Below are 9,599 nucleotides of genomic sequence, written 5' to 3'. Positions count from 1 at the left end.
ATACATTTATTGGCTAATTAAGATGATAATCACAGCAAGCTTTCAGAACATTGCAGTTCCTTCTGCAAAGCTGATTACCTTAGTTAGCCAATAAAAGTATTACCTTTACACCACTTTTGTTATGCTTCATATCAAAGTTCTTCCCTATAACCATTCCTGCTATAACCAGTCAGTATTTCTTACCTTCTTCACTTGTTCAGCCTTATCCAGATATAACAAATTTTAATCAATTGCTGCTAAAATGTTAAAGTCCTTTCCAGGAATTTCTGTAGTATTACCTATGAAGTAAGTAGCACATAATCTGTTATCCCTCTCCATTATAAATGTATGTGAATTTGCTGGCAGACTTATTCTTGTTGAAAGAGAAAGTGGCCATATTTTAATCTTGAAAATGCTTCCATTTGTCTAAAGTTTGCACTGCATATTGAAGCCACATGGCTGTCATTTTGTTTCAGCAGGTATGTTTATGTCTTCTCTGTTGACTTGAGTACTGCAATTTTATGGCTGTTAGAACTTTGCAATGTAAGTGTTACTGTAGAAAGATAACACATTCATATAAAATATATACAATATATCAGTATTACTCTAACCTTTTTGCTAGTGCACTGTATTGTCAATGATGATATGATGGTTCTGGGAATTTAACATTGCCAGAATCTTGCAGAGAGTAACCGCCAAGGATATAACATACTTGAGATCAAATGCTGGAGCCTAAAACAAATTGTGTATTATGTTGCCTTTTACTTCTTAATACCCACAAAAGGTACATTATTCAAATCACATCCCATGGATGTGTTGCTATAATAACTGTCATTTCTCAGGCCTTATTCCTACATATAGGCCTCAAGAATTTGATGTTCATTTGCCCACTTTCACTGCTTACTAAGCAATTATCATACTACCCAGTATCAATAAGATCGACTATGACTTTAATAAAATTCTAGCTTTATACATTACACTGGAACAATCAGCCTCCTTCATCCAACATTTACCATAGTTACATTTTCATTTAATGGAACAGTTTGCCCTAAAATTAACTTTTAGTTTGAAGTAGAGAGTGAAGTGTGTGTATTGACTTATTAATATTTTTCTGATTTCTTTATCTGATTGTTACAATAAATATAACTGGAGGTACAGGCTTATAATAAAGCTAATTAAAATATATCATAATAGTGACCAAATTATTAGATACAAAAAGCTACATTTTAGATTCACTGGTCCTTCAAAAATTCTTCAGATAATTCAGTTGTTCAAGCCCTCAATCTTACATTGCCAAAAGCCATGAGGAAAAATGGTGTATAGGATTCATTAGCAAAATATCATTTAAAGACAGTGTTATAAATGTTACTGTTAACAAGGTTACCTCATAGTTTACATGATTATAGAGCAATATAAAGTGCATGTTGCAATATGTAGACATGTCCTGCATTGTCAAGGTTGTGTGGTAGAAGAGAATTGTAGCAGCACGCACTCTGGTAAATTAAGATTTCGTTCTTTATTCAAACATAGATGATACAAATAACTGCATCAACGTGTCGGTCCATGGTCTGGGACCATTGTCAAGATGCATTTCCATTTTATAAAAAACTGACAATAAAGTTACCAGTTATAAAGATTTAAAATTCCCGCCTTACTGGTGACATCAATTAATTATGCTAATGAATATTCATAAAGCTTTTAGTTAGGAACATGATTGTAACAAAATATCAATTAAAAAGACAGTGCTACAGGATATGTAAAATATACACAACTGTAAATATATATAAGTAAACAATTATCTTTTAGCTAAGAAGCAACTGAATGAGCAATATTCATTAAGGCCTTTAGGGGACACAGTATTGAGTGTTTTTATCCAAAAGGTCTCCCGCTGTAAGAGCAGTCGAGACCTGTCTCCAACCCTTCGGGGTATTGCTACATGATCGATAGCTATAAATTTAAAAGTTGGCAATCGGTGTCCCATTTCTAAAAAATGTTTTGCCCCAGGTTTAGTGTTTTTTTGATCCCTTTAGGCAATATTAATTGCAGACCTGTGGGCGTCAATTCGAAGCCTTAACATTAAATCAGTTTTGCCTACGTATGAGAGGCCGCATGGACAGGTGATTAAATATATCACATGTGTTGTAATACATGTGATGTGGTGTTGAATATTATATCTATGGCCAGTATGGGGATGTACAAAACTAGAGCCTGGTGTCATTGCCCTGCAGGACAGACACGATGGACACTTGAAACAACCCAATTTGTTAGAAGGTAACCAAGTAGTGGTAGATTGACTTTCTTTGTAACAATGTACAGGCAGTGTTGGACTGGGATACCAGGGGCCCACCAGAAAACGGCCCACTTTCCAAACTATTATACCTCCTCTCCTCATTCAACCTCTTTATTCTCTGAGTCTCTTTTCTCTACATACTATATTCTTCCATTATTATGCCTCTTTATTACCATAAAGAAATAGAGAATGACCATGAAATAGGCCAAAAGGTTAGAAGGAGGAGGGCCCACTGACACCTTGGCCCACCGGGAGTTTTCCTGGTATCCCAGTAGGCCAGTCCGACACTGTGTACAGGATAATTTAGTACCAATAGATCACGCAAATTTTGCCCCCGTCTTCGAAAAGTGACGAAGTGAGTTTTCATCAGATGATCAATGAGATTAATACTGTTTTGAGACCATTAAATTTACTGCAAAATGTGGTACTGAACTTGAATTCTTGGATCTTCATCTAACTTTACATGACACCTGCGTAGAATATTCACTGTTCCGTAAAAACACAGACCGGAATACTTTGCTTCATGCCACTAGCTGTCATGCACCAGCATTGAAGCGCTCCTTACCTATGTCTCAGTTCTGTCGCGTTTTGCGAAATAATTCTGATCCTAAGACTTGTGAAGTACAAATAACACAGATGAGTGAACGCTTTAGACAACGTGGTTATATATTAAATCATTCGATGATGCACTTCAGAAGGCTAGATTAAAAATTTCGGCTCAACAGTTAGAGACGGGTAGAAAAACAAGCCCACTAATTATGTCAACAAGCTTTAATCACTTGTCCTCTTCGTTAAAACAAGCCTTTAAGGCTAATTGGAGAATTATAAAAGTGGATGACACCTTTGGCAAAATTTGCGTGATCTATTGGTACTAAATGACCCTATACATTGTTACAAAGAAAGTCAATCTACCACCACTTGGTTACCTTCTAACAAGTTGGGTTGTTTTAAGTGTCCATCGTGCCTGCAGGGCGATGACACCAGGCTCTAGTTTTGTACATCCCCATATTGGCCATAAATATAATATTCAACACCACATCACATGTACTACAACACATGTGATATATTTAATCACCTGTCCATGTTAAGGCCTCGAATCTTAACGAAATCTTAATTTACCGGAGTGCGTGCCGCTACAATTCTCTTATATATATAAATATATATATATACAGATGAAGCCACTTGGATTTGTGAGATAAATGCGTCATGACTCATGGTTAATTGAAGAAACTGCGTTATCTAAAGTCATCTTAACTCATTTAATGCATTTAACCTTTCCATTAGCATACCAAAGCACCATTGTGAACAATGGTGAATGCCTTAATTAGATGGGATGTTGTGACACAGTTTTCTGTGTTAAATGAGATAAATGGGATATCTGTGTTTAGTTATTCTGTGTCAAACAGACAAACCAAAGTGGCTGCATCTGTATATAGATACAAAGTTCAAATTGGACCAGCACTCCAACTGTTTTTCAAATGGTTTTATTCAATCATCACTCGTGTTTCCAACGTTGGAGTGTAAAGTACGTAATTTACAAATTATTATATATATATATATATATATATATATATATATATATATATATATATATATATATATATATATATATATATATAAAACAATGCTCCTAAAAGGTTTAAGGTGTTCTTCACCTTAGTTAGTGCAACTTCTAGTTTACATATAACATTATATAATATTGTAACATTACAAGCATTTTTCTTTGCTTATAAAATTACAGATGACATTGATTCAACTGAAGCAACTGAAACACATACTCTTACCCCCCCCAAAAAAAACCTCAATTGTGGGCTGCTTCTCCAATATGCATACATAAAAAGTCCTCTCTATCTTCTCTATCTGTATAATATAGCACGCTCCTACAGAGTGGAATCAGTGTACCTATAGAACAGATTTTATGGTGTTCCTCAAAATACTTTTGGTGAGCACATAGATATTCAGTTAATTCATGGATTTCTTACTGAATAGGAGTCTAGTTACAGCAAGTACAGAGCACGAATGAGCCATCACCCAGCATGACAATCATCATACTCACATTCCAAGGCGCCCTTTACTATTTATTTCTTTATCTAAATACTAATTTATACCAGACATGATCACATAATGCCATGCATGTAAAACTTGTAGATTACTTCATGTATATGCTCTAGAGATTATTTTGCAAATAAAAATATACTTGCTGCATCATGCACTTAAAATAAAATTCTGTGAGATTTGCATAATCACATGCAAACAATGCCTAGTGTTTTCTTCTTTCCGTACTGTAGAGAAGAAGCATCATTTAACAGTTTCATGTACAATATTGTAGGACATTGTATATTTTTTATGGAATCTGGTATTGCTAAACTGCTTTGTTAGGTATAAATGGAGCCATTTACAAGTATTCTTTATTTTAATAAAGAACAATATTTTAATAAAACGATATGCTTCATAAGACCCCTTGTACCGTGACCTTCTGCCCAAAGACTTTTGTTTAACGATCGTGCCCCTCTGCTCCAGAACCCTTAGCTTGGCTCCTTTCTTATTAAGACCTGGCGCATCTAATTAGCCGAGGGCTCCTTCTGAGGTAAAAGGTGGCTGTTAAAGGCAGAAGCAAGAGCCGAGACCAGGGAGCCTAGCATTGGTTCTGGATTCTGGGTGCCGATCGTGACATCAGGGAGGCCAGAGCCCCAGAAATGTCCCTGGTTATGCATGTCTAATAATCTGCTGCTCAACAATCTCTGCTTGAATAGGGTATACCAGGGTTCTTTTGAAATCTGCAGTAAGCCTTGATTTGGTATCACTTATGTGTAGACCTAGGGGCTGGCAGGTTGCAGTCAATCTTATGGCATCTGCTTGTTTACAGTAACTCAAGAAGGACAATAAATTGGCTTTTAAGCTACAGCTTAAATAAAGGTATTTCCTCTTTGCATGGGCATAGCATGGGCACAGCTTGTCAATTTGCTGTTGAAGGGTTAGGTGCTTAACAGGTAAACAACAAATTGTATGAATCCGAATCCTAACTTGCATATGCAAATTAGGGGCAGGGAGGGAAAGCCGTGACTTTTTGTCACAAAACAAAGAAGTAAAAAAAGTTTCCCCCTTCCCACCCCTAATTTGCATATGCAAATTAGGATTCAGATTTGGTATTCGGCCGAATCTTTCGCAAAGGATTCGGGGGTTCGGCCAAATCCAAAATAGTGGATTTGGTGCATCCCTAGTTATAATTGGAGCTTAGTGATCTAATTTCTGTCACATGACTCACCACAACTTGTGTATTATAATAAAGTACAACCAAAAGAAAAAATTGCCAATACCTGTGCTTGCTGTAAACGGGGTGCTCCCAAATTTATTCAAGGTGCTTAAAGACACTTTACAAACGATCGTTTGTAAAGTGTCTTTAAGCACCTTGAATAAATTTGGGAGCACCCCGTTTACAGCAAGCACAGGTATTGGCAATTTTTTCTTTTGGATTTACTACTGGCGAGTGGCTAGGCCAGTGCCATACACACCTGTATCCCCTGTATTGACTTTGCATGAATTATAATAAAGTACCCCCTGATGCAAAATATTAGGCCTTTGGCCTTGTGCTTATATATAGTCATGGAACTGCTCAGTAATTTATAATATCCTCATATTTTACAACAGGGGATACTTTATTCACTATATAAACAGTGCTTGTTGATGTTATCAGTTATAATCAATGCTTAGTGATTTCATTTCTGTCACATGACTCACTGAAATGGGTGTATTATAATAAATAAAGTATCCCCTGTTATAAAGTATGAGGATATTTGAACACGGAGTTCCATGGCCTTCAGCCTTGTGCTTATATATGGTCATGGAGCGCATTGGTGACTTATAGCATCCTTATATGTTACAATAGTGGGTAGAGTAGTCACGATATATATATTCATCTGTATTTTACCTCTCCAGTAGTACCCTCTTAATATCAATTACTGTTACTTCTGAGGGATCCAGGGATTCTAACCTGCAAAATAATACACTTGGGGCCCACAGATAACAATCAGGCAGTAACCCTGGGTCAGCCCACTCCGAGGAGGACTTTTAAACATTATATATATACATAGGCCTCATGAGCATCTGCAGGCGCGTTTCAGAAGCTGCTGCCGCCTGAGGCAACAGCTCCGATGCCGCCCCCCATCCCTCTCCGCGCTTCTAACTTGTACCGTCGGAGCGGGCTGAGTGCAGTGAGCGCTAATGTGCTCGCTGTATTAGAAGAGCCAAATTTCCATTTAAAAAAATGGAAATACGGCTCTTAAAGCTACCAGAGGCGGCTGTTGACCTGGCTTGGTCCCTTAGCAACAGCAAAATATCCAAGGATCCGGACACACTCAATTTCTGCAGTTGGGGAGCTTACCCCTTTTATTGTATCACCAACAGTAGCAACTTTTTGGGGGACACGCCCTCCCTTCATCAAGGGACTGTGAGGGCTATTTCAAAACCTTCAGATTAGTTTTCATTAAGTGATTGCTTCTGAGGTATGTGTGAGAGGTATGTGTGAGATTATTGTCTTATTACTGAAATTAGCTTTAAGTATAAATGTGATCCAAGGATGGGTCCAACTTGTCAGGAAGGATTTTTTTTTCCTCCTGACACAAATTGAACTGCCGCTACGTGCTGCCTGAGGCAAGATTCTCACCTTGCCTCATGGCCGGAGCTGCCCTGAGCATCTGACAAGACTCTAATGATGGTTTCTCTGCCCTAAAGTGCAAAGTGTGATGCCATATTTACAGATGCGTACGCAGATCTTAGACAATGAGCAGTTTTAATTTTCATTGCATTATTGGCACAGCACTTCCAAATCTGTTTCTTTATAGGTCATGGGGCAGCTTTTTAATATTTTGCAAACAGGGAAATATATGGGGACCTGGCTCTCTGCAATGGTCTAAAAAGAGTCTTACACTTGCAGTGTATTTCTCACATAGGGAAGTTGTTTTATGTACATTTTGCTTTTGTTCATTATTTTGGTTTGTATTTTCATAGTTTAGCATTGAAAGTTGTGAGCTGGCTTTCAATAAGTACCAGGCACCATGCACATTTTCACATGGGCAGTGTGAATTCAGATTCTCAGTGTGAATTCCTATGTCTAGAAATTAATCCTAGCCATGTTTTTTCCCTTGATGTTGTTCCTTCTTTTTATTGCCTGGATTTGACATGTGATAATCCTTTGAGAGGTCTCTCAACCATTTGAGCCTTTCCCATTGTAAATAGGTACGAGCAAATTTTTCTCTACTTTTTTTTTACAATTTTGTGTAAAATGTGTGATTTTGCCAGTAGTGGCTAGCATCATAATTTTATCATGTAGTCTGCAGCGATCACAGGGTATAAACACATTTTGTATCCAGTCTTTCAGTCCTTGCATGTTACCCACAGCTTTTGGTATTTATGTCAGGGGCTTGTGAGGGCAACAAAATGAATGTAATTGATCCACCACACTCCTGCAATCCACACGTACTGCATTAGTGGTGCTGGCCCTCTGTTGACCTGGCTTGGTCCCTTAGCAACAGCAAAATATCTAAGGATCCGGACACACTCAATTTCTGCAGTTGGGGAGCTTACCCCTTTTATTGTATCACCAACAGTAGCAACTTTTTGGGGGACACACCCTCCCTTCATCAAGGGACTGTGTATTTTTTGTGGAAGTTTCAGCTAAGCCATGGGAGACCATAATGAAATAATGATGCCATACAATGAAGGCAATGGAGCTCAATGGGCAGGCTGGCCAAAATAAATCTCAGCCGAGGTGCACGACCTGGCCATGGCTAGAACAAGGGGTAGGCAGAAGAGGCATTTGCTTCGGGTGCAAGTGTTGGGGGGGGGGGCACCAGGGACATACTGTAGTCTGGCACCCCAGAACTGCACACACACCGCCTGCTGCCATCCACTTCCATCTGCCACTTCTCACTCCTGACCCTTTGGCCTGCCACTGCAGCTCACCCTTAAATGGAAAGTGGGTAACAGGAGTTAAACAGTGGTTGTACACCTTTTAAAATGTCTTCAAGTACCTGTTTTTTTTTCATTGTCTTATTCAACATAGCCTGGCCTTTGTATATCTGATTGTTTGTTCACATGAATTTTGAAAAGAAAATACAACAATAAATATTAAAACAAGTACAAAGTGCAGTATAAATAAGTACACTAGCAGCTACTCAGATATACTTCATAGAATGATATTTAATAACAATCTAAGGCAAGCCTCCCTCGGCCTGACTTATTAACCATGCCACATAATCTGGCCACAGAAGACGGCTGCTAACAGGGGGCCCCGGAGACCCTGCGGCTGCAGGGGGGCCCAGGAGGTATAGGGGCCCCATGAGGCCCTAATTCATATAAAATTTCAATAAATATTGGAGAAACAAGTCAACCCCAAAACATTTTGGGGGCCTGAAAAATAATTTGCTGTGGGGCCCAGTAATATCTAGTTACGCCACTGGCTGCTAGTCCCACAGACCCACAGGCATCTTCAGTCCAGGACAGAAATCTAAGATAATACATATAAATAAGTCACGTCATTCAGCCTTTCTTAATCTTTATTTCTCCTTAGCATCTATTTAGCTGATCCTACAAAAATAAATGAAAATCACTGACTAGAGTTAAGTGCTCATTCATACAAAATTTCATTTTTAAAAGGATTTAAGTGTACCAGCACCATAATATTCAAAGCTACCAGAAAGAAATAAATATGTATTGATATGATCTACTTGATATAATGCAATTGCATACCTCCCAACATTTTGGAAGTAAAAAAATTTTCTCACGTAGAACAGCGATTTTTTGACCATGCCCCTTTCTGCAGCCACACCCCCTAATTACCATGTTCATTTTACCTAATTTGACAGGTTATGACAGTTTGAAAATATTTCTCCTTATATAAACTGTTTTTTTGTGTCTCAAAATTGTCACAAAGTAACTTATTTGCACCTGTTAGCTGTTCTTTGCTCTCTGCTAAAAGCCAATTAAGTGAGAAACTTTGTTACTTTTTCTGGCTGTTCAGTGCAGAGAAAATAGGGACTTTCCAGTACAAATGAGGGGCTGCAGGTTGAGCTGTCAAAAGAGGGACTGTCCTTCCGAAAAAGGGACAGTGGGGAGGTATGCAATCGATGCAACCAGAATCTAAAGGCTAAAGAGTGAGGAGGAAGTGGCTTCCATCAGAGTAGGGTGTTCTGATTGCCACATATCAAAATAGAATCAAATTTACGTTGCAGAGATTATGAAAATGGTGACTTTCCATAATCCCAACTCCCAAACAGGCCCGGGCTGGCAATCTGTGGGTTCTGGCAAATGCCAGAGGGGCTGCTATAAGGTG

This window comes from Xenopus laevis, chromosome 7L, assembly GCF_017654675.1.
Source record: "Xenopus laevis strain J_2021 chromosome 7L, Xenopus_laevis_v10.1, whole genome shotgun sequence".
In the NCBI taxonomy this organism is placed as follows: Eukaryota; Metazoa; Chordata; class Amphibia; order Anura; family Pipidae; genus Xenopus; species Xenopus laevis.
The sequence above is the reverse complement of the archived record's forward strand: the minus strand, read 5'-3'. Positions refer to the sequence as shown.